The sequence below is a fragment of the Sesamum indicum genome, linkage group LG10 (assembly GCF_026168435.1).
Source record: "Sesamum indicum cultivar Baizhima isolate 11 linkage group LG10, ASM2616843v1, whole genome shotgun sequence".
NCBI classification, from domain to species: Eukaryota; Viridiplantae; Streptophyta; class Magnoliopsida; order Lamiales; family Pedaliaceae; genus Sesamum; species Sesamum indicum.
Window position 1 is genome coordinate 6,245,887 of NC_142666.1, and position 22,606 is coordinate 6,268,492.

Sequence of the window (22,606 nt, forward strand, 5' to 3'; positions counted from 1 at the left end):
GGCCGCATTCGTGATGAGTCGGCCGTGGGGTCTCAGGGGGAGATATACAGGGGTTGGGGTGTGCGGAACGGTCGAGAAAAAGCAGGAAGCTGGACGGGTCGGAGGAGCATTTCGCAAAAAGGGGTGCAACACGAGGACTTCCCAGGGGGTCACCCATCCTAGTACTACTCTCGCCCAAGCACGCTTAACTTCGGAGTTCTGATGGGATCCGGTGCATTAGTGCTGGTATGATCGCACCCGCTGAGATATGCGCGCTTTAACCTTTTATGCTCTAGCAGCGGAGCGACAGGTGGGACGTCGAATCTTCCGGGGGGCGTAACTTTGCGCACTGGTGGAGCCACGCCGCGAGCAGCCTATGCACGCGAAGCTCGCCGCGAGCTCCACGACGTGGACAGCTGGGCTTGCCCCGTTGTGCCACATTTCGTGGCCCAAATTTCGCCGTTCTCGGTGGATTCCGGCGCGTTTTCGATCGTTGGCCGCATTCGTGATGAGTCGGCCGTGGGGTCTCAGGGGGAGATATACAGGGGTTGGGGTGTGCGGAACGGTCGAGAAAAAGCAGGAAGCTGGACGGGTCGGAGGAGCATTTCGCAAAAAGGGGTGCAACACGAGGACTTCCCAGGGGGTCACCCATCCTAGTACTACTCTCGCCCAAGCACGCTTAACTTCGGAGTTCTGATGGGATCCGGTGCATTAGTGCTGGTATGATCGCACCCGCTGAGATATGCGCGCTTTAACCTTTTATGCTCTAGCAGCGGAGCGACAGGTGGGACGTCGAATCTTCCGGGGGGCGTAACTTTGCGCACTGGTGGAGCCACGCCGCGAGCAGCCTATGCACGCGAAGCTCGCCGCGAGCTCCACGACGTGGACAACAGGGCTTGCCCCGTTGTGCCACATTTCGTGGCCCAAATTTCGCCGTTCTCGGTGGATTCCGGCGCATTTTCGATCGTTGGCCGCATTCGTGATGAGTCGGCCGTGGGGTCTCAGGGGGAGATATACAGGGGTTGGGGTGTGCGGAACGGTCGAGAAAAAGCAGGAAGCTGGACGGGTCGGAGGAGCATTTCGCAAAAAGGGGTGCAACACGAGGACTTCCCAGGGGGTCACCCATCCTAGTACTACTCTCGCCCAAGCACGCTTCACTTCGGAGTTCTGATGGGATCCGGTGCATTAGTGCTGGTATGATCGCACCCGCTGAGATATGCGCGCTTTAACCTTTTATGCTCTAGCAGCGGAGCGACAGGTGGGACGTCGAATCTTCCGGGGGGCGTAACTTTGCGCACTGGTGGAGCCACGCCGCGAGCAGCCTATGCACGCGAAGCTCGCCGCGAGCTCCACGACGTGGACAACAGGGCTTGCCCCGTTGTGCCACATTTCGTGGCCCAAATTTCGCCGTTCTCGGTGGATTCCGGCGCATTTTCGATCGTTGGCCGCATTCGTGATGAGTCGGCCGTGGGGTCTCAGGGGGAGATATACAGGGGTTGGGGTGTGCGGAACGGTCGAGAAAAAGCAGGAAGCTGGACGGGTCGGAGGAGCATTTCGCAAAAAGGGGTGCAACACGAGGACTTCCCAGGGGGTCACCCATCCTAGTACTACTCTCGCCCAAGCACGCTTCACTTCGGAGTTCTGATGGGATCCGGTGCATTAGTGCTGGTATGATCGCACCCGCTGAGATATGCGCGCTTTAACCTTTTATGCTCTAGCAGCGGAGCGACAGGTGGGACGTCGAATCTTCCGGGGGGCGTAACTTTGCGCACTGGTGGAGCCACGCCGCGAGCAGCCTATGCACGCGAAGCTCGCCGCGAGCTCCACGACGTGGACAACTGGGCTTGCCCCGTTGTGCCACATTTCGTGGCCCAAATTTCGCCGTTCTCGGTGGATTCCGGCGCGTTTTCGATCGTTGGCCGCATTCGTGATGAGTCGGCCGTGGGGTCTCAGGGGGAGATATACAGGGGTTGGGGTGTGCGGAACGGTCGAGAAAAAGCAGGAAGCTGGACGGGTCGGAGGAGCATTTCGCAAAAAGGGGTGCAACACGAGGACTTCCCAGGGGGTCACCCATCCTAGTACTACTCTCGCCCAATCACGCTTAACTTCGGAGTTCTGATGGGATCCGGTGCATTAGTGCTGGTATGATCGCACCCGCTGAGATATGCGCGCTTTAACTTTTATGCTCTAGCAGCGGAGCGACAGGTGGGACGTCGAATCTTTCGGGGGGCGTAACTTTGCGCACTGGTGGAGCCACGCCGCGAGCAGCCTATGCACGCGAAGCTCGCCGCGAGCTCCACGACGTGGACAACTGGGCTTGCCCCGTTGTGCCACATTTCGTGGCCCAAATTTCGCCGTTCTCGTTGGATTCCGGCGCGTTTTCGATCGTTGGCCGCATTCGTGATGAGTCGGCCGTGGGGTCTCAGGGGGAGATATACAGGGGTTGGGGTGTGCGGAACGGTCGAGAAAAAGCAGGAAGCTGGACGGGTCGGAGGAGCATTTCGCAAAAAGGGGTGCAACACGAGGACTTCCCAGGGGGTCACCCATCCTAGTACTACTCTCGCCCAAGCACGCTTAACTTCGGAGTTCTGATGGGATCCGGTGCATTAGTGCTGGTATGATCGCACCCGCTGAGATATGCGCGCTTTAACCTTTTATGCTCTAGCAGCGGAGCGACAGGTGGGACGTCGAATCTTCCGGGGGGCGTAACTTTGCGCACTGGTGGAGCCACGCCGCGAGCAGCCTATGCACGCGAAGCTCGCCGCGAGCTCCACGACGTGGACAGCTGGGCTTGCCCCGTTGTGCCACATTTCGTGGCCCAAATTTCGCCGTTCTCGGTGGATTCCGGCGCGTTTTCGATCGTTGGCCGCATTCGTGATGAGTCGGCCGTGGGGTCTCAGGGGGAGATATACAGGGGTTGGGGTGTGCGGAACGGTCGAGAAAAAGCAGGAAGCTGGACGGGTCGGAGGAGCATTTCGCAAAAAGGGGTGCAACACGAGGACTTCCCAGGGGGTCACCCATCCTAGTACTACTCTCGCCCAAGCACGCTTAACTTCGGAGTTCTGATTGGATCCGGTGCATTAGTGCTGGTATGATCGCACCCGCTGAGATATGTTCGCTTTAACCTTTTATGCTCTAGCAGCGGAGCGACAGGTGGGACGTCGAATCTTCCAGGGGGCGTAACTTTGCGCACTGGTGGAGCCACGCCGCGAGCAGCCTATGCACGCGAAGCTCGCCGCGAGCTCCACGACGTGGACAACTGGGCTTGCCCCGTTGTGCCACATTTCGTGGCCCAAATTTCGCCGTTCTCGGTGGATTCCGGCGCGTTTTCGATCGTTGGCCGCATTCGTGATGAGTCGGCCGTGGGGTCTCAGGGGGAGATATACAGGGGTTGGGGTGTGCGGAACGGTCGAGAAAAAGCAGGAAGCTGGACGGGTCGGAGGAGCATTTCGCAAAAAGGGGTGCAACACGAGGACTTCCCAGGGGGTCACCCATCCTAGTACTACTCTCGCCCAATCACGCTTAACTTCGGAGTTCTGATGGGATCCGGTGCATTAGTGCTGGTATGATCGCACCCGCTGAGATATGCGCGCTTTAACCTTTTATGCTCTAGCAGCGGAGCGACAGGTGGGACGTCGAATCTTCCGGGGGGCGTAACTTTGCGCACTGGTGGAGCCACGCCGCGAGCAGCCTATGCACGCGAAGCTCGCCGCGAGCTCCACGACGTGGACAGCTGGGCTTGCCCCGTTGTGCCACATTTCGTGGCCCAAATTTCGCCGTTCTCGGTGGATTCCGGCGCATTTTCGATCGTTGGCCGCATTCGTGATGAGTCGGCCGTGGGGTCTCAGGGGGAGATATACAGGGGTTGGGGTGTGCGGAACGGTCGAGAAAAAGCAGGAAGCTGGACGGGTCGGAGGAGCATTTCGCAAAAAGGGGTGCAACACGAGGACTTCCCAGGGGGTCACCCATCCTAGTACTACTCTCGCCCAAGCACGCTTCACTTCGGAGTTCTGATGGGATCCGGTGCATTAGTGCTGGTATGATCGCACCCGCTGAGATATGCGCGCTTTAACCTTTTATGCTCTAGCAGCGGAGCGACAGGTGGGACGTCGAATCTTCCGGGGGGCGTAACTTTGCGCACTGGTGGAGCCACGCCGCGAGCAGCCTATGCACGCGAAGCTCGCCGCGAGCTCCACGACGTGGACAACTGGGCTTGCCCCGTTGTGCCACATTTCGTGGCCCAAATTTCGCCGTTCTCGTTGGATTCCGGCGCGTTTTCGATCGTTGGCCGCATTCGTGATGAGTCGGCCGTGGGGTCTCAGGGGGAGATATACAGGGGTTGGGGTGTGCGGAACGGTCGAGAAAAAGCAGGAAGCTGGACGGGTCGGAGGAGCATTTCGCAAAAAGGGGTGCAACACGAGGACTTCCCAGGGGGTCACCCATCCTAGTACTACTCTCGCCCAAGCACGCTTAACTTCGGAGTTCTGATGGGATCCGGTGCATTAGTGCTGGTATGATCGCACCCGCTGAGATATGCGCGCTTTAACCTTTTATGCTCTAGCAGCGGAGCGACAGGTGGGACGTCGAATCTTCCGGGGGGCGTAACTTTGCGCACTGGTGGAGCCACGCCGCGAGCAGCCTATGCACGCGAAGCTCGCCGCGAGCTCCACGACGTGGACAGCTGGGCTTGCCCCGTTGTGCCACATTTCGTGGCCCAAATTTCGCCGTTCTCGGTGGATTCCGGCGCGTTTTCGATCGTTGGCCGCATTCGTGATGAGTCGGCCGTGGGGTCTCAGGGGGAGATATACAGGGGTTGGGGTGTGCGGAACGGTCGAGAAAAAGCAGGAAGCTGGACGGGTCGGAGGAGCATTTCGCAAAAAGGGGTGCAACACGAGGACTTCCCAGGGGGTCACCCATCCTAGTACTACTCTCGCCCAATCACGCTTAACTTCGGAGTTCTGATGGGATCCGGTGCATTAGTGCTGGTATGATCGCACCCGCTGAGATATGCGCGCTTTAACCTTTTATGCTCTAGCAGCGGAGCGACAGGTGGGACGTCGAATCTTCCGGGGGGCGTAACTTTGCGCACTGGTGGAGCCACGCCGCGAGCAGCCTATGCACGCGAAGCTCGCCGCGAGCTCCACGACGTGGACAGCTGGGCTTGCCCCGTTGTGCCACATTTCGTGGCCCAAATTTCGCCGTTCTCGGTGGATTCCGGCGCATTTTCGATCGTTGGCCGCATTCGTGATGAGTCGGCCGTGGGGTCTCAGGGGGAGATATACAGGGGTTGGGGTGTGCGGAACGGTCGAGAAAAAGCAGGAAGCTGGACGGGTCGGAGGAGCATTTCGCAAAAAGGGGTGCAACACGAGGACTTCCCAGGGGGTCACCCATCCTAGTACTACTCTCGCCCAAGCACGCTTCACTTCGGAGTTCTGATGGGATCCGGTGCATTAGTGCTGGTATGATCGCACCCGCTGAGATATGCGCGCTTTAACCTTTTATGCTCTAGCAGCGGAGCGACAGGTGGGACGTCGAATCTTCCGGGGGGCGTAACTTTGCGCACTGGTGGAGCCACGCCGCGAGCAGCCTATGCACGCGAAGCTCGCCGCGAGCTCCACGACGTGGACAACTGGGCTTGCCCCGTTGTGCCACATTTCGTGGCCCAAATTTCGCCGTTCTCGTTGGATTCCGGCGCGTTTTCGATCGTTGGCCGCATTCGTGATGAGTCGGCCGTGGGGTCTCAGGGGGAGATATACAGGGGTTGGGGTGTGCGGAACGGTCGAGAAAAAGCAGGAAGCTGGACGGGTCGGAGGAGCATTTCGCAAAAAGGGGTGCAACACGAGGACTTCCCAGGGGGTCACCCATCCTAGTACTACTCTCGCCCAAGCACGCTTAACTTCGGAGTTCTGATGGGATCCGGTGCATTAGTGCTGGTATGATCGCACCCGCTGAGATATGCGCGCTTTAACCTTTTATGCTCTAGCAGCGGAGCGACAGGTGGGACGTCGAATCTTCCGGGGGGCGTAACTTTGCGCACTGGTGGAGCCACGCCGCGAGCAGCCTATGCACGCGAAGCTCGCCGCGAGCTCCACGACGTGGACAGCTGGGCTTGCCCCGTTGTGCCACATTTCGTGGCCCAAATTTCGCCGTTCTCGGTGGATTCCGGCGCGTTTTCGATCGTTGGCCGCATTCGTGATGAGTCGGCCGTGGGGTCTCAGGGGGAGATATACAGGGGTTGGGGTGTGCGGAACGGTCGAGAAAAAGCAGGAAGCTGGACGGGTCGGAGGAGCATTTCGCAAAAAGGGGTGCAACACGAGGACTTCCCAGGGGGTCACCCATCCTAGTACTACTCTCGCCCAAGCACGCTTAACTTCGGAGTTCTGATGGGATCCGGTGCATTAGTGCTGGTATGATCGCACCCGCTGAGATATGCGCGCTTTAACCTTTTATGCTCTAGCAGCGGAGCGACAGGTGGGACGTCGAATCTTCCGGGGGGCGTAACTTTGCGCACTGGTGGAGCCACGCCGCGAGCAGCCTATGCACGCGAAGCTCGCCGCGAGCTCCACGACGTGGACAACAGGGCTTGCCCCGTTGTGCCACATTTCGTGGCCCAAATTTCGCCGTTCTCGGTGGATTCCGGCGCATTTTCGATCGTTGGCCGCATTCGTGATGAGTCGGCCGTGGGGTCTCAGGGGGAGATATACAGGGGTTGGGGTGTGCGGAACGGTCGAGAAAAAGCAGGAAGCTGGACGGGTCGGAGGAGCATTTCGCAAAAAGGGGTGCAACACGAGGACTTCCCAGGGGGTCACCCATCCTAGTACTACTCTCGCCCAAGCACGCTTCACTTCGGAGTTCTGATGGGATCCGGTGCATTAGTGCTGGTATGATCGCACCCGCTGAGATATGCGCGCTTTAACCTTTTATGCTCTAGCAGCGGAGCGACAGGTGGGACGTCGAATCTTCCGGGGGGCGTAACTTTGCGCACTGGTGGAGCCACGCCGCGAGCAGCCTATGCACGCGAAGCTCGCCGCGAGCTCCACGACGTGGACAACTGGGCTTGCCCCGTTGTGCCACATTTCGTGGCCCAAATTTCGCCGTTCTCGGTGGATTCCGGCGCGTTTTCGATCGTTGGCCGCATTCGTGATGAGTCGGCCGTGGGGTCTCAGGGGGAGATATACAGGGGTTGGGGTGTGCGGAACGGTCGAGAAAAAGCAGGAAGCTGGACGGGTCGGAGGAGCATTTCGCAAAAAGGGGTGCAACACGAGGACTTCCCAGGGGGTCACCCATCCTAGTACTACTCTCGCCCAATCACGCTTAACTTCGGAGTTCTGATGGGATCCGGTGCATTAGTGCTGGTATGATCGCACCCGCTGAGATATGCGCGCTTTAACTTTTATGCTCTAGCAGCGGAGCGACAGGTGGGACGTCGAATCTTTCGGGGGGCGTAACTTTGCGCACTGGTGGAGCCACGCCGCGAGCAGCCTATGCACGCGAAGCTCGCCGCGAGCTCCACGACGTGGACAACTGGGCTTGCCCCGTTGTGCCACATTTCGTGGCCCAAATTTCGCCGTTCTCGTTGGATTCCGGCGCGTTTTCGATCGTTGGCCGCATTCGTGATGAGTCGGCCGTGGGGTCTCAGGGGGAGATATACAGGGGTTGGGGTGTGCGGAACGGTCGAGAAAAAGCAGGAAGCTGGACGGGTCGGAGGAGCATTTCGCAAAAAGGGGTGCAACACGAGGACTTCCCAGGGGGTCACCCATCCTAGTACTACTCTCGCCCAAGCACGCTTAACTTCGGAGTTCTGATGGGATCCGGTGCATTAGTGCTGGTATGATCGCACCCGCTGAGATATGCGCGCTTTAACCTTTTATGCTCTAGCAGCGGAGCGACAGGTGGGACGTCGAATCTTCCGGGGGGCGTAACTTTGCGCACTGGTGGAGCCACGCCGCGAGCAGCCTATGCACGCGAAGCTCGCCGCGAGCTCCACGACGTGGACAGCTGGGCTTGCCCCGTTGTGCCACATTTCGTGGCCCAAATTTCGCCGTTCTCGGTGGATTCCGGCGCGTTTTCGATCGTTGGCCGCATTCGTGATGAGTCGGCCGTGGGGTCTCAGGGGGAGATATACAGGGGTTGGGGTGTGCGGAACGGTCGAGAAAAAGCAGGAAGCTGGACGGGTCGGAGGAGCATTTCGCAAAAAGGGGTGCAACACGAGGACTTCCCAGGGGGTCACCCATCCTAGTACTACTCTCGCCCAAGCACGCTTAACTTCGGAGTTCTGATTGGATCCGGTGCATTAGTGCTGGTATGATCGCACCCGCTGAGATATGTTCGCTTTAACCTTTTATGCTCTAGCAGCGGAGCGACAGGTGGGACGTCGAATCTTCCAGGGGGCGTAACTTTGCGCACTGGTGGAGCCACGCCGCGAGCAGCCTATGCACGCGAAGCTCGCCGCGAGCTCCACGACGTGGACAACTGGGCTTGCCCCGTTGTGCCACATTTCGTGGCCCAAATTTCGCCGTTCTCGGTGGATTCCGGCGCGTTTTCGATCGTTGGCCGCATTCGTGATGAGTCGGCCGTGGGGTCTCAGGGGGAGATATACAGGGGTTGGGGTGTGCGGAACGGTCGAGAAAAAGCAGGAAGCTGGACGGGTCGGAGGAGCATTTCGCAAAAAGGGGTGCAACACGAGGACTTCCCAGGGGGTCACCCATCCTAGTACTACTCTCGCCCAATCACGCTTAACTTCGGAGTTCTGATGGGATCCGGTGCATTAGTGCTGGTATGATCGCACCCGCTGAGATATGCGCGCTTTAACCTTTTATGCTCTAGCAGCGGAGCGACAGGTGGGACGTCGAATCTTCCGGGGGGCGTAACTTTGCGCACTGGTGGAGCCACGCCGCGAGCAGCCTATGCACGCGAAGCTCGCCGCGAGCTCCACGACGTGGACAGCTGGGCTTGCCCCGTTGTGCCACATTTCGTGGCCCAAATTTCGCCGTTCTCGGTGGATTCCGGCGCATTTTCGATCGTTGGCCGCATTCGTGATGAGTCGGCCGTGGGGTCTCAGGGGGAGATATACAGGGGTTGGGGTGTGCGGAACGGTCGAGAAAAAGCAGGAAGCTGGACGGGTCGGAGGAGCATTTCGCAAAAAGGGGTGCAACACGAGGACTTCCCAGGGGGTCACCCATCCTAGTACTACTCTCGCCCAAGCACGCTTCACTTCGGAGTTCTGATGGGATCCGGTGCATTAGTGCTGGTATGATCGCACCCGCTGAGATATGCGCGCTTTAACCTTTTATGCTCTAGCAGCGGAGCGACAGGTGGGACGTCGAATCTTCCGGGGGGCGTAACTTTGCGCACTGGTGGAGCCACGCCGCGAGCAGCCTATGCACGCGAAGCTCGCCGCGAGCTCCACGACGTGGACAACTGGGCTTGCCCCGTTGTGCCACATTTCGTGGCCCAAATTTCGCCGTTCTCGGTGGATTCCGGCGCGTTTTCGATCGTTGGCCGCATTCGTGATGAGTCGGCCGTGGGGTCTCAGGGGGAGATATACAGGGGTTGGGGTGTGCGGAACGGTCGAGAAAAAGCAGGAAGCTGGACGGGTCGGAGGAGCATTTCGCAAAAAGGGGTGCAACACGAGGACTTCCCAGGGGGTCACCCATCCTAGTACTACTCTCGCCCAATCACGCTTAACTTCGGAGTTCTGATGGGATCCGGTGCATTAGTGCTGGTATGATCGCACCCGCTGAGATATGCGCGCTTTAACTTTTATGCTCTAGCAGCGGAGCGACAGGTGGGACGTCGAATCTTTCGGGGGGCGTAACTTTGCGCACTGGTGGAGCCACGCCGCGAGCAGCCTATGCACGCGAAGCTCGCCGCGAGCTCCACGACGTGGACAACTGGGCTTGCCCCGTTGTGCCACATTTCGTGGCCCAAATTTCGCCGTTCTCGTTGGATTCCGGCGCGTTTTCGATCGTTGGCCGCATTCGTGATGAGTCGGCCGTGGGGTCTCAGGGGGAGATATACAGGGGTTGGGGTGTGCGGAACGGTCGAGAAAAAGCAGGAAGCTGGACGGGTCGGAGGAGCATTTCGCAAAAAGGGGTGCAACACGAGGACTTCCCAGGGGGTCACCCATCCTAGTACTACTCTCGCCCAAGCACGCTTAACTTCGGAGTTCTGATGGGATCCGGTGCATTAGTGCTGGTATGATCGCACCCGCTGAGATATGCGCGCTTTAACCTTTTATGCTCTAGCAGCGGAGCGACAGGTGGGACGTCGAATCTTCCGGGGGGCGTAACTTTGCGCACTGGTGGAGCCACGCCGCGAGCAGCCTATGCACGCGAAGCTCGCCGCGAGCTCCACGACGTGGACAGCTGGGCTTGCCCCGTTGTGCCACATTTCGTGGCCCAAATTTCGCCGTTCTCGGTGGATTCCGGCGCGTTTTCGATCGTTGGCCGCATTCGTGATGAGTCGGCCGTGGGGTCTCAGGGGGAGATATACAGGGGTTGGGGTGTGCGGAACGGTCGAGAAAAAGCAGGAAGCTGGACGGGTCGGAGGAGCATTTCGCAAAAAGGGGTGCAACACGAGGACTTCCCAGGGGGTCACCCATCCTAGTACTACTCTCGCCCAAGCACGCTTCACTTCGGAGTTCTGATGGGATCCGGTGCATTAGTGCTGGTATGATCGCACCCGCTGAGATATGCGCGCTTTAACCTTTTATGCTCTAGCAGCGGAGCGACAGGTGGGACGTCGAATCTTCCGGGGGGCGTAACTTTGCGCACTGGTGGAGCCACGCCGCGAGCAGCCTATGCACGCGAAGCTCGCCGCGAGCTCCACGACGTGGACAACTGGGCTTGCCCCGTTGTGCCACATTTCGTGGCCCAAATTTCGCCGTTCTCGGTGGATTCCGGCGCGTTTTCGATCGTTGGCCGCATTCGTGATGAGTCGGCCGTGGGGTCTCAGGGGGAGATATACAGGGGTTGGGGTGTGCGGAACGGTCGAGAAAAAGCAGGAAGCTGGACGGGTCGGAGGAGCATTTCGCAAAAAGGGGTGCAACACGAGGACTTCCCAGGGGGTCACCCATCCTAGTACTACTCTCGCCCAATCACGCTTAACTTCGGAGTTCTGATGGGATCCGGTGCATTAGTGCTGGTATGATCGCACCCGCTGAGATATGCGCGCTTTAACTTTTATGCTCTAGCAGCGGAGCGACAGGTGGGACGTCGAATCTTTCGGGGGGCGTAACTTTGCGCACTGGTGGAGCCACGCCGCGAGCAGCCTATGCACGCGAAGCTCGCCGCGAGCTCCACGACGTGGACAACTGGGCTTGCCCCGTTGTGCCACATTTCGTGGCCCAAATTTCGCCGTTCTCGTTGGATTCCGGCGCGTTTTCGATCGTTGGCCGCATTCGTGATGAGTCGGCCGTGGGGTCTCAGGGGGAGATATACAGGGGTTGGGGTGTGCGGAACGGTCGAGAAAAAGCAGGAAGCTGGACGGGTCGGAGGAGCATTTCGCAAAAAGGGGTGCAACACGAGGACTTCCCAGGGGGTCACCCATCCTAGTACTACTCTCGCCCAAGCACGCTTAACTTCGAAGTTCTGATGGGATCCGGTGCATTAGTGCTGGTATGATCGCACCCGCTGAGATATGCGCGCTTTAACCTTTTATGCTCTAGCAGCGGAGCGACAGGTGGGACGTCGAATCTTCCGGGGGGCGTAACTTTGCGCACTGGTGGAGCCACGCCGCGAGCAGCCTATGCACGCGAAGCTCGCCGCGAGCTCCACGACGTGGACAGCTGGGCTTGCCCCGTTGTGCCACATTTCGTGGCCCAAATTTCGCCGTTCTCGGTGGATTCCGGCGCGTTTTCGATCGTTGGCCGCATTCGTGATGAGTCGGCCGTGGGGTCTCAGGGGGAGATATACAGGGGTTGGGGTGTGCGGAACGGTCGAGAAAAAGCAGGAAGCTGGACGGGTCGGAGGAGCATTTCGCAAAAAGGGGTGCAACACGAGGACTTCCCAGGGGGTCACCCATCCTAGTACTACTCTCGCCCAAGCACGCTTCACTTCGGAGTTCTGATGGGATCCGGTGCATTAGTGCTGGTATGATCGCACCCGCTGAGATATGCGCGCTTTAACCTTTTATGCTCTAGCAGCGGAGCGACAGGTGGGACGTCGAATCTTCCGGGGGGCGTAACTTTGCGCACTGGTGGAGCCACGCCGCGAGCAGCCTATGCACGCGAAGCTCGCCGCGAGCTCCACGACGTGGACAACTGGGCTTGCCCCGTTGTGCCACATTTCGTGGCCCAAATTTCGCCGTTCTCGGTGGATTCCGGCGCGTTTTCGATCGTTGGCCGCATTCGTGATGAGTCGGCCGTGGGGTCTCAGGGGGAGATATACAGGGGTTGGGGTGTGCGGAACGGTCGAGAAAAAGCAGGAAGCTGGACGGGTCGGAGGAGCATTTCGCAAAAAGGGGTGCAACACGAGGACTTCCCAGGGGGTCACCCATCCTAGTACTACTCTCGCCCAATCACGCTTAACTTCGGAGTTCTGATGGGATCCGGTGCATTAGTGCTGGTATGATCGCACCCGCTGAGATATGCGCGCTTTAACCTTTTATGCTCTAGCAGCGGAGCGACAGGTGGGACGTCGAATCTTTCGGGGGGCGTAACTTTGCGCACTGGTGGAGCCACGCCGCGAGCAGCCTATGCACGCGAAGCTCGCCGCGAGCTCCACGACGTGGACAACTGGGCTTGCCCCGTTGTGCCACATTTCGTGGCCCAAATTTCGCCGTTCTCGTTGGATTCCGGCGCGTTTTCGATCGTTGGCCGCATTCGTGATGAGTCGGCCGTGGGGTCTCAGGGGGAGATATACAGGGGTTGGGGTGTGCGGAACGGTCGAGAAAAAGCAGGAAGCTGGACGGGTCGGAGGAGCATTTCGCAAAAAGGGGTGCAACACGAGGACTTCCCAGGGGGTCACCCATCCTAGTACTACTCTCGCCCAAGCACGCTTAACTTCGGAGTTCTGATGGGATCCGGTGCATTAGTGCTGGTATGATCGCACCCGCTGAGATATGCGCGCTTTAACCTTTTATGCTCTAGCAGCGGAGCGACAGGTGGGACGTCGAATCTTCCGGGGGGCGTAACTTTGCGCACTGGTGGAGCCACGCCGCGAGCAGCCTATGCACGCGAAGCTCGCCGCGAGCTCCACGACGTGGACAACTGGGCTTGCCCCGTTGTGCCACATTTCGTGGCCCAAATTTCGCCGTTCTCGGTGGATTCCGGCGCGTTTTCGATCGTTGGCCGCATTCGTGATGAGTCGGCCGTGGGGTCTCAGGGGGAGATATACAGGGGTTGGGGTGTGCGGAACGGTCGAGAAAAAGCAGGAAGCTGGACGGGTCGGAGGAGCATTTCGCAAAAAGGGGTGCAACACGAGGACTTCCCAGGGGGTCACCCATCCTAGTACTACTCTCGCCCAATCACGCTTAACTTCGGAGTTCTGATGGGATCCGGTGCATTAGTGCTGGTATGATCGCACCCGCTGAGATATGCGCGCTTTAACCTTTTATGCTCTAGCAGCGGAGCGACAGGTGGGACGTCGAATCTTCCGGGGGGCGTAACTTTGCGCACTGGTGGAGCCACGCCGCGAGCAGCCTATGCACGCGAAGCTCGCCGCGAGCTCCACGACGTGGACAGCTGGGCTTGCCCCGTTGTGCCACATTTCGTGGCCCAAATTTCGCCGTTCTCGGTGGATTCCGGCGCATTTTCGATCGTTGGCCGCATTCGTGATGAGTCGGCCGTGGGGTCTCAGGGGGAGATATACAGGGGTTGGGGTGTGCGGAACGGTCGAGAAAAAGCAGGAAGCTGGACGGGTCGGAGGAGCATTTCGCAAAAAGGGGTGCAACACGAGGACTTCCCAGGGGGTCACCCATCCTAGTACTACTCTCGCCCAAGCACGCTTCACTTCGGAGTTCTGATGGGATCCGGTGCATTAGTGCTGGTATGATCGCACCCGCTGAGATATGCGCGCTTTAACCTTTTATGCTCTAGCAGCGGAGCGACAGGTGGGACGTCGAATCTTCCGGGGGGCGTAACTTTGCGCACTGGTGGAGCCACGCCGCGAGCAGCCTATGCACGCGAAGCTCGCCGCGAGCTCCACGACGTGGACAGCTGGGCTTGCCCCGTTGTGCCACATTTCGTGGCCCAAATTTCGCCGTTCTCGGTGGATTCCGGCGCGTTTTCGATCGTTGGCCGCATTCGTGATGAGTCGGCCGTGGGGTCTCAGGGGGAGATATACAGGGGTTGGGGTGTGCGGAACGGTCGAGAAAAAGCAGGAAGCTGGACGGGTCGGAGGAGCATTTCGCAAAAAGGGGTGCAACACGAGGACTTCCCAGGGGGTCACCCATCCTAGTACTACTCTCGCCCAATCACGCTTAACTTCGGAGTTCTGATTGGATCCGGTGCATTAGTGCTGGTATGATCGCACCCGCTGAGATATGTTCGCTTTAACCTTTTATGCTCTAGCAGCGGAGCGACAGGTGGGACGTCGAATCTTCCAGGGGGCGTAACTTTGCGCACTGGTGGAGCCACGCCGCGAGCAGCCTATGCACGCGAAGCTCGCCGCGAGCTCCACGACGTGGACAACTGGGCTTGCCCCGTTGTGCCACATTTCGTGGCCCAAATTTCGCCGTTCTCGGTGGATTCCGGCGCGTTTTCGATCGTTGGCCGCATTCGTGATGAGTCGGCCGTGGGGTCTCAGGGGGAGATATACAGGGGTTGGGGTGTGCGGAACGGTCGAGAAAAAGCAGGAAGCTGGACGGGTCGGAGGAGCATTTCGCAAAAAGGGGTGCAACACGAGGACTTCCCAGGGGGTCACCCATCCTAGTACTACTCTCGCCCAAGCACGCTTAACTTCGGAGTTCTGATGGGATCCGGTGCATTAGTGCTGGTATGATCGCACCCGCTGAGATATGCGCGCTTTAACCTTTTATGCTCTAGCAGCGGAGCGACAGGTGGGACGTCGAATCTTCCGGGGGGCGTAACTTTGCGCACTGGTGGAGCCACGCCGCGAGCAGCCTATGCACGCGAAGCTCGCCGCGAGCTCCACGACGTGGACAGCTGGGCTTGCCCCGTTGTGCCACATTTCGTGGCCCAAATTTCGCCGTTCTCGGTGGATTCCGGCGCGTTTTCGATCGTTGGCCGCATTCGTGATGAGTCGGCCGTGGGGTCTCAGGGGGAGATATACAGGGGTTGGGGTGTGCGGAACGGTCGAGAAAAAGCAGGAAGCTGGACGGGTCGGAGGAGCATTTCGCAAAAAGGGGTGCAACACGAGGACTTCCCAGGGGGTCACCCATCCTAGTACTACTCTCGCCCAAGCACGCTTAACTTCGGAGTTCTGATTGGATCCGGTGCATTAGTGCTGGTATGATCGCACCCGCTGAGATATGTTCGCTTTAACCTTTTATGCTCTAGCAGCGGAGCGACAGGTGGGACGTCGAATCTTCCAGGGGGCGTAACTTTGCGCACTGGTGGAGCCACGCCGCGAGCAGCCTATGCACGCGAAGCTCGCCGCGAGCTCCACGACGTGGACAACTGGGCTTGCCCCGTTGTGCCACATTTCGTGGCCCAAATTTCGCCGTTCTCGGTGGATTCCGGCGCGTTTTCGATCGTTGGCCGCATTCGTGATGAGTCGGCCGTGGGGTCTCAGGGGGAGATATACAGGGGTTGGGGTGTGCGGAACGGTCGAGAAAAAGCAGGAAGCTGGACGGGTCGGAGGAGCATTTCGCAAAAAGGGGTGCAACACGAGGACTTCCCAGGGGGTCACCCATCCTAGTACTACTCTCGCCCAATCACGCTTAACTTCGGAGTTCTGATGGGATCCGGTGCATTAGTGCTGGTATGATCGCACCCGCTGAGATATGCGCGCTTTAACCTTTTATGCTCTAGCAGCGGAGCGACAGGTGGGACGTCGAATCTTCCGGGGGGCGTAACTTTGCGCACTGGTGGAGCCACGCCGCGAGCAGCCTATGCACGCGAAGCTCGCCGCGAGCTCCACGACGTGGACAGCTGGGCTTGCCCCGTTGTGCCACATTTCGTGGCCCAAATTTCGCCGTTCTCGGTGGATTCCGGCGCGTTTTCGATCGTTGGCCGCATTCGTGATGAGTCGGCCGTGGGGTCTCAGGGGGAGATATACAGGGGTTGGGGTGTGCGGAACGGTCGAGAAAAAGCAGGAAGCTGGACGGGTCGGAGGAGCATTTCGCAAAAAGGGGTGCAACACGAGGACTTCCCAGGGGGTCACCCATCCTAGTACTACTCTCGCCCAAGCACGCTTCACTTCGGAGTTCTGATGGGATCCGGTGCATTAGTGCTGGTATGATCGCACCCGCTGAGATATGCGCGCTTTAACCTTTTATGCTCTAGCAGCGGAGCGACAGGTGGGACGTCGAATCTTCCGGGGGGCGTAACTTTGCGCACTGGTGGAGCCACGCCGCGAGCAGCCTATGCACGCGAAGCTCGCCGCGAGCTCCACGACGTGGACAGCTGGGCTTGCCCCGTTGTGCCACATTTCGTGGCCCAAATTTCGCCGTTCTCGGTGGATTCCGGCGCGTTTTCGATCGTTGGCCGCATTCGTGATGAGTCGGCCGTGGGGTCTCAGGGGGAGATATACAGGGGTTGGGGTGTGCGGAACGGTCGAGAAAAAGCAGGAAGCTGGACGGGTCGGAGGAGCATTTCGCAAAAAGGGGTGCAACACGAGGACTTCCCAGGGGGTCACCCATCCTAGTACTACTCTCGCCCAAGCACGCTTAACTTCGGAGTTCTGATGGGATCCGGTGCATTAGTGCTGGTATGATCGCACCCGCTGAGATATGTTCGCTTTAACCTTTTATGCTCTAGCAGCGGAGCGACAGGTGGGACGTCGAATCTTCCGGGGGGCGTAACTTTGCGCACTGGTGGAGCCACGCCGCGAGCAGCCTATGCACGCGAAGCTCGCCGCGAGCTCCACGACGTGGACAGCTGGGCTTGCCCCGTTGTGCCACATTTCGTGGCCCAAATTTCGCCGTTCTCGGTGGATTCCGGCGCATTTTCGATCGTTGGCCGCATTCGTGATGAGTCGGCCGAGGGGTCTCAGGGGGAGATATACAGGGGTTGGGGTGTGCGGAACGGTCGAGAAAAAGCAGGAAGCTGGACGGGTCGGAGGAGCATTTCGCAAAAAGGGGTGCAACACGAGGACTTCCCAGGGGGTCACCCATCCTAGTACTACTCTCGCCCAAGCACGCTTCACTTCGGAGTTCTGATGGGATCCGGTGCATTAGTGCTGGTATGATCGCACCCGCTGAGATATGCGCGCTTTAACCTTTTATGCTCTAGCAGCGGAGCGACAGGTGGGACGTCGAATCTTCCGGGGGGCGTAACTTTGCGCACTGGTGTAGCTACGCCGCGAGCAGCCTATGCACGCGAAGCTCGCCGCGAGCTCCACGACGTGGACAACTGGGCTTGCCCCGTTGGGCCACATTTCGTGGCCCAAATTTCGCCGTTTTCGGTGGATTCCGGCGCGTTTTCGATCGTTGGCCGCATTCGTGATGAGTCGGCCGTGGGGTCTCATGGGGAGATATACAGGGGTTGGGGTGCGCGGAACGGTCGAGAAAAAGCGGGAAGCTGGACGGGTGGGAGGAGCAGTTCGCAAAAAGGGGTGCAACACGAGGACTTCCCAGGGGGTCACCCATCCTAGTACTACTCTCGCCCAAACACGCTTAACTTCGGAGTTCTGATGGGATCCGGTGCATTAGTGCTGGTATGATCGCACCCGCTGAGATATGCGCGCTTTAACCTTTTATGCTCTAGCAGCGGAGCGACAGGTGGGACGTCGAATCTTTCGGGGGGCGTAACATTGCGCACTGGTGGAGCCACGCCGCGAGCAGCCTATGCACGCGAAGCTCGCCGCGAGCTCCACGACGTGGACAGCTGGGCTTGCCCCGTTGTGCCACATTTCGTGGCCCAAATTTCGCCGTTCTCGGTGGATTCCGGCGCGTTTTCGATCGTTGGCCGCATTCGTGATGAGTCGGCCGTGGGGTCTCAGGGGGAGATATACAGGGGTTGGGGTGTGCGGAACGGTCGAGAAAAAGCAGGAAGCTGGACGGGTCGGAGGAGCATTTCGCAAAAAGGGGTGCAACACGAGGACTTCCCAGGGGGTCACCCATCCTAGTACTACTCTCGCCCAAGCACGCTTAACTTCGGAGTTCTGATGGGATCCGGTGCATTAGTGCTGGTATGATCGCACCCGCTGAGATATGCGCGCTTTAACCTTTTATGCTCTAGCAGCGGAGCGACAGGTGGGACGTCGAATCTTCCGGGGGGCGTAACTTTGCGCACTGGTGGAGCCACGCCGCGAGCAGCCTATGCACGCGAAGCTCGCCGCGAGCTCCACGACGTGGACAGCTGGGTTTGCCCCGTTGTGCCACATTTCGTGGCCCAAATTTCGCCGTTCTCGGTGGATTCCGGCGCGTTTTCGATCGTTGGCCGCATTCGTGATGAGTCGGCCGTGGGGTCTCAGGGGGAGATATACAGGGGTTGGGGTGTGCGGAACGGTCGAGAAAAAGCAGGAAGCTGGACGGGTCGGAGGAGCATTTCGCAAAAAGGGGTGCAACACGAGGACTTCCCAGGGGGTCACCCATCCTAGTACTACTCTCGCCCAAGCACGCTTCACTTCGGAGTTCTGATGGGATCCGGTGCATTAGTGCTGGTATGATCGCACCCGCTGAGATATGCGCGCTTTAACCTTTTATGCTCTAACAGCGGAGCGACAGGTGGGACGTCGAATCTTCCGGGGGGCGTAACTTTGCGCACTGGTGGAGCCACGCCGCGAGCAGCCTATGCACGCGAAGCTCGCCGCGAGCTCCACGACGTGGACAGCTGGGCTTGCCCCGTTGGGCCACATTTCGTGGCCCAAATTTCGCCGTTTTCGGTGGATTCCGGCGCGTTTTCGATCGTTGGCCGCATTCGTGATGAGTCGGCCGTGGGGTCTCATGGGGAGATATACAGGGGTTGGGGTGCGCGGAACGGTCGAGAAAAAGCAGGAAGCTGGACGGGTGGGAGGAGCAGTTCGCAAAAAGGGGTGCAACACGAGGACTTCCCAGGGGGTCACCCATCCTAGTACTACTCTCGCCCAAACACGCTTAACTTCGGAGTTCTGATGGGATCCGGTGCATTAGTGCTGGTATGATCGCACCCGCTGAGATATGCGCGCTTTAACCTTTTATGCTCTAGCAGCGGAGCGACAGGTGGGACGTCGAATCTTTCGGGGGGCGTAACATTGCGCACTGGTGGAGCCACGCCGCGAGCAGCCTATGCACGCGAAGCTCGCCGCGAGCTCCACGACGTGGACAGCTGGGCTTGCCCCGTTGTGCCACATTTCGTGGCCCAAATTTCGCCGTTCTCGGTGGATTCCGGCGCGTTTTCGATCGTTGGCCGCATTCGTGATGAGTCGGCCGTGGGGTCTCAGGGGGAGATATACAGGGGTTGGGGTGTGCGGAACGGTCGAGAAAAAGCAGGAAGCTGGACGGGTCGGAGGAGCATTTCGCAAAAAGGGGTGCAACACGAGGACTTCCCAGGGGGTCACCCATCCTAGTACTACTCTCGCCCAAGCACGCTTAACTTCGGAGTTCTGATGGGATCCGGTGCATTAGTGCTGGTATGATCGCACCCGCTGAGATATGCGCGCTTTAACCTTTTATGCTCTAGCAGCGGAGCGACAGGTGGGACGTCGAATCTTCCGGGGGGCGTAACTTTGCGCACTGGTGGAGCCACGCCGCGAGCAGCCTATGCACGCGAAGCTCGCCGCGAGCTCCACGACGTGGACAGCTGGGCTTGCCCCGTTGTGCCACATTTCGTGGCCCAAATTTCGCCGTTCTCGGTGGATTCCGGCGCGTTTTCGATCGTTGGCCGCATTCGTGATGAGTCGGCCGTGGGGTCTCAGGGGGAGATATACAGGGGTTGGGGTGTGCGGAACGGTCGAGAAAAAGCAGGAAGCTGGACGGGTCGGAGGAGCATTTCGCAAAAAGGGGTGCAACACGAGGACTTCCCAGGGGGTCACCCATCCTAGTACTACTCTCGCCCAAGCACGCTTCACTTCGGAGTTCTGATGGGATCCGGTGCATTAGTGCTGGTATGATCGCACCCGCTGAGATATGCGCGCTTTAACCTTTTATGCTCTAACAGCGGAGCGACAGGTGGGACGTCGAATCTTCCGGGGGGCGTAACTTTGCGCACTGGTGGAGCCACGCCGCGAGCAGCCTATGCACGCGAAGCTCGCCGCGAGCTCCACGACGTGGACAGCTGGGCTTGCCCCGTTGTGCCACATTTCGTGGCCCAAATTTCGCCGTTTTCGGTGGATTCCGGCGCGTTTTCGATCGTTGGCCGCATTCGTGATGAGTCGGCCGTGGGGTCTCAGGGGGAGATATACAGGGGTTGGGGTGTGCGGAACGGTCGAGAAAAAGCAGGAAGCTGGACGGGTCGGAGGAGCATTTCGCAAAAAGGGGTGCAACACGAGGACTTCCCAGGGGGTCACCCATCCTAGTACTACTCTCGCCCAAGCACGCTTCACTTCGGAGTTCTGATGGGATCCGGTGCATTAGTGCTGGTATGATCGCACCCGCTGAGATATGCGCGCTTTAACCTTTTATGCTCTAGCAGCGGAGCGACAGGTGGGACGTCGAATCTTCCGGGGGGCGTAACTTTGCGCACTGGTGGAGCCACGCCGCGAGCAGCCTATGCACGCGAAGCTCGCCGCGAGCTCCACGACGTGGACAACAGGGCTTGCCCCGTTGTGCCACATTTCGTGGCCCAAATTTCGCCGTTCTCGGTGGATTCCGGCGCATTTTCGATCGTTGGCCGCATTCGTGATGAGTCGGCCGTGGGGTCTCAGGGGGAGATATACAGGGGTTGGGGTGTGCGGAACGGTCGAGAAAAAGCAGGAAGCTGGACGGGTCGGAGGAGCATTTCGCAAAAAGGGGTGCAACACGAGGACTTCCCAGGGGGTCACCCATCCTAGTACTACTCTCGCCCAAGCACGCTTCACTTCGGAGTTCTGATGGGATCCGGTGCATTAGTGCTGGTATGATCGCACCCGCTGAGATATGCGCGCTTTAACCTTTTATGCTCTAGCAGCGGAGCGACAAGTGGGACGTCGAATCTTCCGGGGGGCGTAACTTTGCGCACTGGTGGAGCCACGCCGCGAGCAGCCTATGCACGCGAAGCTCGCCGCGAGCTCCACGACGTGGACAGCTGGGCTTGCCCCGTTGTGCCACATTTCGTGGCCCAAATTTCGCCGTTCTCGGTGGATTCCGGCGCGTTTTCGATCGTTGGCCGCATTCGTGATGAGTCGGCCGTGGGGTCTCAGGGGGAGATATACAGGGGTTGGGGTGTGCGGAACGGTCGAGAAAAAGCAGGAAGCTGGACGGGTCGGAGGAGCATTTCGCAAAAAGGGGTGCAACACGAGGACTTCCCAGGGGGTCACCCATCCTAGTACTACTCTCGCCCAAGCACGCTTAACTTCGGAGTTCTGATGGGATCCGGTGCATTAGTGCTGGTATGATCGCACCCGCTGAGATATGCGCGCTTTAACCTTTTATGCTCTAGCAGCGGAGCGACAGGTGGGACGTCGAATCTTCCGGGGGGCGTAACTTTGCGCACTGGTGGAGCCACGCCGCGAGCAGCCTATGCACGCGAAGCTCGCCGCGAGCTCCACGACGTGGACAGCTGGGCTTGCCCCGTTGTGCCACATTTCGTGGCCCAAATTTCGCCGTTCTCGGTGGATTCCGGCGCGTTTTCGATCGTTGGCCGCATTCGTGATGAGTCGGCCGTGGGGTCTCAGGGGGAGATATACAGGGGTTGGGGTGTGCGGAACGGTCGAGAAAAAGCAGGAAGCTGGACGGGTCGGAGGAGCATTTCGCAAAAAGGGGTGCAACACGAGGACTTCCCAGGGGGTCACCCATCCTAGTACTACTCTCGCCCAAGCACGCTTCACTTCGGAGTTCTGATGGGATCCGGTGCATTAGTGCTGGTATGATCGCACCCGCTGAGATATGCGCGCTTTAACCTTTTATGCTCTAACAGCGGAGCGACAGGTGGGACGTCGAATCTTCCGGGGGGCGTAACTTTGCGCACTGGTGGAGCCACGCCGCGAGCAGCCTATGCACGCGAAGCTCGCCGCGAGCTCCACGACGTGGACAGCTGGGCTTGCCCCGTTGTGCCACATTTCGTGGCCCAAATTTCGCCGTTTTCGGTGGATTCCGGCGCGTTTTCGATCGTTGGCCGCATTCGTGATGAGTCGGCCGTGGGGTCTCAGGGGGAGATATACAGGGGTTGGGGTGTGCGGAACGGTCGAGAAAAAGCAGGAAGCTGGACGGGTCGGAGGAGCATTTCGCAAAAAGGGGTGCAACACGAGGACTTCCCAGGGGGTCACCCATCCTAGTACTACTCTCGCCCAAGCACGCTTCACTTCGGAGTTCTGATGGGATCCGGTGCATTAGTGCTGGTATGATCGCACCCGCTGAGATATGCGCGCTTTAACCTTTTATGCTCTAACAGCGGAGCGACAGGTGGGACGTCGAATCTTCCGGGGGGCGTAACTTTGCGCACTGG

At 59.2% G+C, this 22,606-nt stretch overlaps 48 non-coding genes across 48 annotated transcripts; all 48 read right to left on the reverse strand.

Moving 5' to 3' along the window:
* Positions 1-120: 120 nt before the first annotated feature.
* LOC148785826 (5S ribosomal RNA) lies at positions 121-239 on the reverse strand. The gene has a single exon (XR_016062357.1). It is a non-coding gene; the product is annotated as a 5S ribosomal RNA (ribosomal RNA).
* Positions 240-594: 355 nt separating this feature from the next.
* LOC148785827 (5S ribosomal RNA) lies at positions 595-713 on the reverse strand. Its single transcript, XR_016062358.1, has one exon. It is a non-coding gene; the product is annotated as a 5S ribosomal RNA (ribosomal RNA).
* A 355-nt stretch (positions 714-1,068) lies between these two features.
* LOC148785828 (5S ribosomal RNA) lies at positions 1,069-1,187 on the reverse strand. Its single transcript, XR_016068187.1, has one exon. It is a non-coding gene; the product is annotated as a 5S ribosomal RNA (ribosomal RNA).
* Positions 1,188-1,542: 355 nt separating this feature from the next.
* On the reverse strand, positions 1,543-1,661 carry LOC148785829 (5S ribosomal RNA). The gene has a single exon (XR_016068188.1). It is a non-coding gene; the product is annotated as a 5S ribosomal RNA (ribosomal RNA).
* A 355-nt stretch (positions 1,662-2,016) lies between these two features.
* Positions 2,017-2,135, reverse strand: LOC148785830 (5S ribosomal RNA). The gene has a single exon (XR_016061933.1). It is a non-coding gene; the product is annotated as a 5S ribosomal RNA (ribosomal RNA).
* A 354-nt stretch (positions 2,136-2,489) lies between these two features.
* LOC148785831 (5S ribosomal RNA) lies at positions 2,490-2,608 on the reverse strand. The gene has a single exon (XR_016062359.1). It is a non-coding gene; the product is annotated as a 5S ribosomal RNA (ribosomal RNA).
* A 355-nt stretch (positions 2,609-2,963) lies between these two features.
* On the reverse strand, positions 2,964-3,082 carry LOC148785832 (5S ribosomal RNA). Its single transcript, XR_016062056.1, has one exon. It is a non-coding gene; the product is annotated as a 5S ribosomal RNA (ribosomal RNA).
* A 355-nt stretch (positions 3,083-3,437) lies between these two features.
* LOC148785833 (5S ribosomal RNA) lies at positions 3,438-3,556 on the reverse strand. The gene has a single exon (XR_016061935.1). It is a non-coding gene; the product is annotated as a 5S ribosomal RNA (ribosomal RNA).
* Positions 3,557-3,911: 355 nt separating this feature from the next.
* On the reverse strand, positions 3,912-4,030 carry LOC148785834 (5S ribosomal RNA). The gene has a single exon (XR_016068189.1). It is a non-coding gene; the product is annotated as a 5S ribosomal RNA (ribosomal RNA).
* Positions 4,031-4,385: 355 nt separating this feature from the next.
* On the reverse strand, positions 4,386-4,504 carry LOC148785835 (5S ribosomal RNA). Its single transcript, XR_016062360.1, has one exon. It is a non-coding gene; the product is annotated as a 5S ribosomal RNA (ribosomal RNA).
* Positions 4,505-4,859: 355 nt separating this feature from the next.
* LOC148785836 (5S ribosomal RNA) lies at positions 4,860-4,978 on the reverse strand. Its single transcript, XR_016061936.1, has one exon. It is a non-coding gene; the product is annotated as a 5S ribosomal RNA (ribosomal RNA).
* A 355-nt stretch (positions 4,979-5,333) lies between these two features.
* Positions 5,334-5,452, reverse strand: LOC148785837 (5S ribosomal RNA). The gene has a single exon (XR_016068190.1). It is a non-coding gene; the product is annotated as a 5S ribosomal RNA (ribosomal RNA).
* A 355-nt stretch (positions 5,453-5,807) lies between these two features.
* On the reverse strand, positions 5,808-5,926 carry LOC148785838 (5S ribosomal RNA). The gene has a single exon (XR_016062361.1). It is a non-coding gene; the product is annotated as a 5S ribosomal RNA (ribosomal RNA).
* Positions 5,927-6,281: 355 nt separating this feature from the next.
* Positions 6,282-6,400, reverse strand: LOC148785839 (5S ribosomal RNA). The gene has a single exon (XR_016062362.1). It is a non-coding gene; the product is annotated as a 5S ribosomal RNA (ribosomal RNA).
* A 355-nt stretch (positions 6,401-6,755) lies between these two features.
* On the reverse strand, positions 6,756-6,874 carry LOC148785840 (5S ribosomal RNA). Its single transcript, XR_016068191.1, has one exon. It is a non-coding gene; the product is annotated as a 5S ribosomal RNA (ribosomal RNA).
* A 355-nt stretch (positions 6,875-7,229) lies between these two features.
* Positions 7,230-7,348, reverse strand: LOC148785841 (5S ribosomal RNA). The gene has a single exon (XR_016061937.1). It is a non-coding gene; the product is annotated as a 5S ribosomal RNA (ribosomal RNA).
* A 354-nt stretch (positions 7,349-7,702) lies between these two features.
* Positions 7,703-7,821, reverse strand: LOC148785842 (5S ribosomal RNA). The gene has a single exon (XR_016062363.1). It is a non-coding gene; the product is annotated as a 5S ribosomal RNA (ribosomal RNA).
* A 355-nt stretch (positions 7,822-8,176) lies between these two features.
* Positions 8,177-8,295, reverse strand: LOC148785843 (5S ribosomal RNA). Its single transcript, XR_016062058.1, has one exon. It is a non-coding gene; the product is annotated as a 5S ribosomal RNA (ribosomal RNA).
* Positions 8,296-8,650: 355 nt separating this feature from the next.
* Positions 8,651-8,769, reverse strand: LOC148785844 (5S ribosomal RNA). The gene has a single exon (XR_016061938.1). It is a non-coding gene; the product is annotated as a 5S ribosomal RNA (ribosomal RNA).
* Positions 8,770-9,124: 355 nt separating this feature from the next.
* Positions 9,125-9,243, reverse strand: LOC148785845 (5S ribosomal RNA). The gene has a single exon (XR_016068193.1). It is a non-coding gene; the product is annotated as a 5S ribosomal RNA (ribosomal RNA).
* A 355-nt stretch (positions 9,244-9,598) lies between these two features.
* On the reverse strand, positions 9,599-9,717 carry LOC148785846 (5S ribosomal RNA). Its single transcript, XR_016061939.1, has one exon. It is a non-coding gene; the product is annotated as a 5S ribosomal RNA (ribosomal RNA).
* A 354-nt stretch (positions 9,718-10,071) lies between these two features.
* On the reverse strand, positions 10,072-10,190 carry LOC148785847 (5S ribosomal RNA). The gene has a single exon (XR_016062364.1). It is a non-coding gene; the product is annotated as a 5S ribosomal RNA (ribosomal RNA).
* A 355-nt stretch (positions 10,191-10,545) lies between these two features.
* On the reverse strand, positions 10,546-10,664 carry LOC148785848 (5S ribosomal RNA). The gene has a single exon (XR_016068194.1). It is a non-coding gene; the product is annotated as a 5S ribosomal RNA (ribosomal RNA).
* A 355-nt stretch (positions 10,665-11,019) lies between these two features.
* Positions 11,020-11,138, reverse strand: LOC148785849 (5S ribosomal RNA). Its single transcript, XR_016061940.1, has one exon. It is a non-coding gene; the product is annotated as a 5S ribosomal RNA (ribosomal RNA).
* Positions 11,139-11,492: 354 nt separating this feature from the next.
* LOC148785850 (5S ribosomal RNA) lies at positions 11,493-11,611 on the reverse strand. The gene has a single exon (XR_016061820.1). It is a non-coding gene; the product is annotated as a 5S ribosomal RNA (ribosomal RNA).
* A 355-nt stretch (positions 11,612-11,966) lies between these two features.
* Positions 11,967-12,085, reverse strand: LOC148785851 (5S ribosomal RNA). Its single transcript, XR_016068195.1, has one exon. It is a non-coding gene; the product is annotated as a 5S ribosomal RNA (ribosomal RNA).
* A 355-nt stretch (positions 12,086-12,440) lies between these two features.
* Positions 12,441-12,559, reverse strand: LOC148785852 (5S ribosomal RNA). The gene has a single exon (XR_016061941.1). It is a non-coding gene; the product is annotated as a 5S ribosomal RNA (ribosomal RNA).
* A 355-nt stretch (positions 12,560-12,914) lies between these two features.
* LOC148785853 (5S ribosomal RNA) lies at positions 12,915-13,033 on the reverse strand. The gene has a single exon (XR_016062366.1). It is a non-coding gene; the product is annotated as a 5S ribosomal RNA (ribosomal RNA).
* Positions 13,034-13,388: 355 nt separating this feature from the next.
* LOC148785854 (5S ribosomal RNA) lies at positions 13,389-13,507 on the reverse strand. The gene has a single exon (XR_016061942.1). It is a non-coding gene; the product is annotated as a 5S ribosomal RNA (ribosomal RNA).
* Positions 13,508-13,862: 355 nt separating this feature from the next.
* LOC148785855 (5S ribosomal RNA) lies at positions 13,863-13,981 on the reverse strand. The gene has a single exon (XR_016068196.1). It is a non-coding gene; the product is annotated as a 5S ribosomal RNA (ribosomal RNA).
* A 355-nt stretch (positions 13,982-14,336) lies between these two features.
* Positions 14,337-14,455, reverse strand: LOC148785856 (5S ribosomal RNA). The gene has a single exon (XR_016062222.1). It is a non-coding gene; the product is annotated as a 5S ribosomal RNA (ribosomal RNA).
* Positions 14,456-14,810: 355 nt separating this feature from the next.
* Positions 14,811-14,929, reverse strand: LOC148785857 (5S ribosomal RNA). Its single transcript, XR_016062367.1, has one exon. It is a non-coding gene; the product is annotated as a 5S ribosomal RNA (ribosomal RNA).
* A 355-nt stretch (positions 14,930-15,284) lies between these two features.
* On the reverse strand, positions 15,285-15,403 carry LOC148785858 (5S ribosomal RNA). Its single transcript, XR_016062059.1, has one exon. It is a non-coding gene; the product is annotated as a 5S ribosomal RNA (ribosomal RNA).
* Positions 15,404-15,758: 355 nt separating this feature from the next.
* On the reverse strand, positions 15,759-15,877 carry LOC148785859 (5S ribosomal RNA). The gene has a single exon (XR_016061943.1). It is a non-coding gene; the product is annotated as a 5S ribosomal RNA (ribosomal RNA).
* Positions 15,878-16,232: 355 nt separating this feature from the next.
* LOC148785860 (5S ribosomal RNA) lies at positions 16,233-16,351 on the reverse strand. The gene has a single exon (XR_016068197.1). It is a non-coding gene; the product is annotated as a 5S ribosomal RNA (ribosomal RNA).
* A 355-nt stretch (positions 16,352-16,706) lies between these two features.
* On the reverse strand, positions 16,707-16,825 carry LOC148785861 (5S ribosomal RNA). Its single transcript, XR_016062368.1, has one exon. It is a non-coding gene; the product is annotated as a 5S ribosomal RNA (ribosomal RNA).
* A 355-nt stretch (positions 16,826-17,180) lies between these two features.
* Positions 17,181-17,299, reverse strand: LOC148785862 (5S ribosomal RNA). Its single transcript, XR_016068199.1, has one exon. It is a non-coding gene; the product is annotated as a 5S ribosomal RNA (ribosomal RNA).
* Positions 17,300-17,654: 355 nt separating this feature from the next.
* LOC148785863 (5S ribosomal RNA) lies at positions 17,655-17,773 on the reverse strand. The gene has a single exon (XR_016068403.1). It is a non-coding gene; the product is annotated as a 5S ribosomal RNA (ribosomal RNA).
* A 355-nt stretch (positions 17,774-18,128) lies between these two features.
* LOC148785864 (5S ribosomal RNA) lies at positions 18,129-18,247 on the reverse strand. Its single transcript, XR_016062369.1, has one exon. It is a non-coding gene; the product is annotated as a 5S ribosomal RNA (ribosomal RNA).
* Positions 18,248-18,602: 355 nt separating this feature from the next.
* Positions 18,603-18,721, reverse strand: LOC148785865 (5S ribosomal RNA). Its single transcript, XR_016068200.1, has one exon. It is a non-coding gene; the product is annotated as a 5S ribosomal RNA (ribosomal RNA).
* Positions 18,722-19,076: 355 nt separating this feature from the next.
* Positions 19,077-19,195, reverse strand: LOC148785866 (5S ribosomal RNA). Its single transcript, XR_016068405.1, has one exon. It is a non-coding gene; the product is annotated as a 5S ribosomal RNA (ribosomal RNA).
* Positions 19,196-19,550: 355 nt separating this feature from the next.
* Positions 19,551-19,669, reverse strand: LOC148785867 (5S ribosomal RNA). The gene has a single exon (XR_016062370.1). It is a non-coding gene; the product is annotated as a 5S ribosomal RNA (ribosomal RNA).
* Positions 19,670-20,024: 355 nt separating this feature from the next.
* Positions 20,025-20,143, reverse strand: LOC148785868 (5S ribosomal RNA). The gene has a single exon (XR_016068201.1). It is a non-coding gene; the product is annotated as a 5S ribosomal RNA (ribosomal RNA).
* Positions 20,144-20,498: 355 nt separating this feature from the next.
* Positions 20,499-20,617, reverse strand: LOC148785869 (5S ribosomal RNA). Its single transcript, XR_016068202.1, has one exon. It is a non-coding gene; the product is annotated as a 5S ribosomal RNA (ribosomal RNA).
* Positions 20,618-20,972: 355 nt separating this feature from the next.
* LOC148785870 (5S ribosomal RNA) lies at positions 20,973-21,091 on the reverse strand. The gene has a single exon (XR_016068203.1). It is a non-coding gene; the product is annotated as a 5S ribosomal RNA (ribosomal RNA).
* A 355-nt stretch (positions 21,092-21,446) lies between these two features.
* Positions 21,447-21,565, reverse strand: LOC148785871 (5S ribosomal RNA). The gene has a single exon (XR_016062371.1). It is a non-coding gene; the product is annotated as a 5S ribosomal RNA (ribosomal RNA).
* A 355-nt stretch (positions 21,566-21,920) lies between these two features.
* LOC148785872 (5S ribosomal RNA) lies at positions 21,921-22,039 on the reverse strand. The gene has a single exon (XR_016068205.1). It is a non-coding gene; the product is annotated as a 5S ribosomal RNA (ribosomal RNA).
* Positions 22,040-22,394: 355 nt separating this feature from the next.
* Positions 22,395-22,513, reverse strand: LOC148785873 (5S ribosomal RNA). The gene has a single exon (XR_016068206.1). It is a non-coding gene; the product is annotated as a 5S ribosomal RNA (ribosomal RNA).
* Between the last annotated feature and the right edge of the window lie 93 nt (positions 22,514-22,606).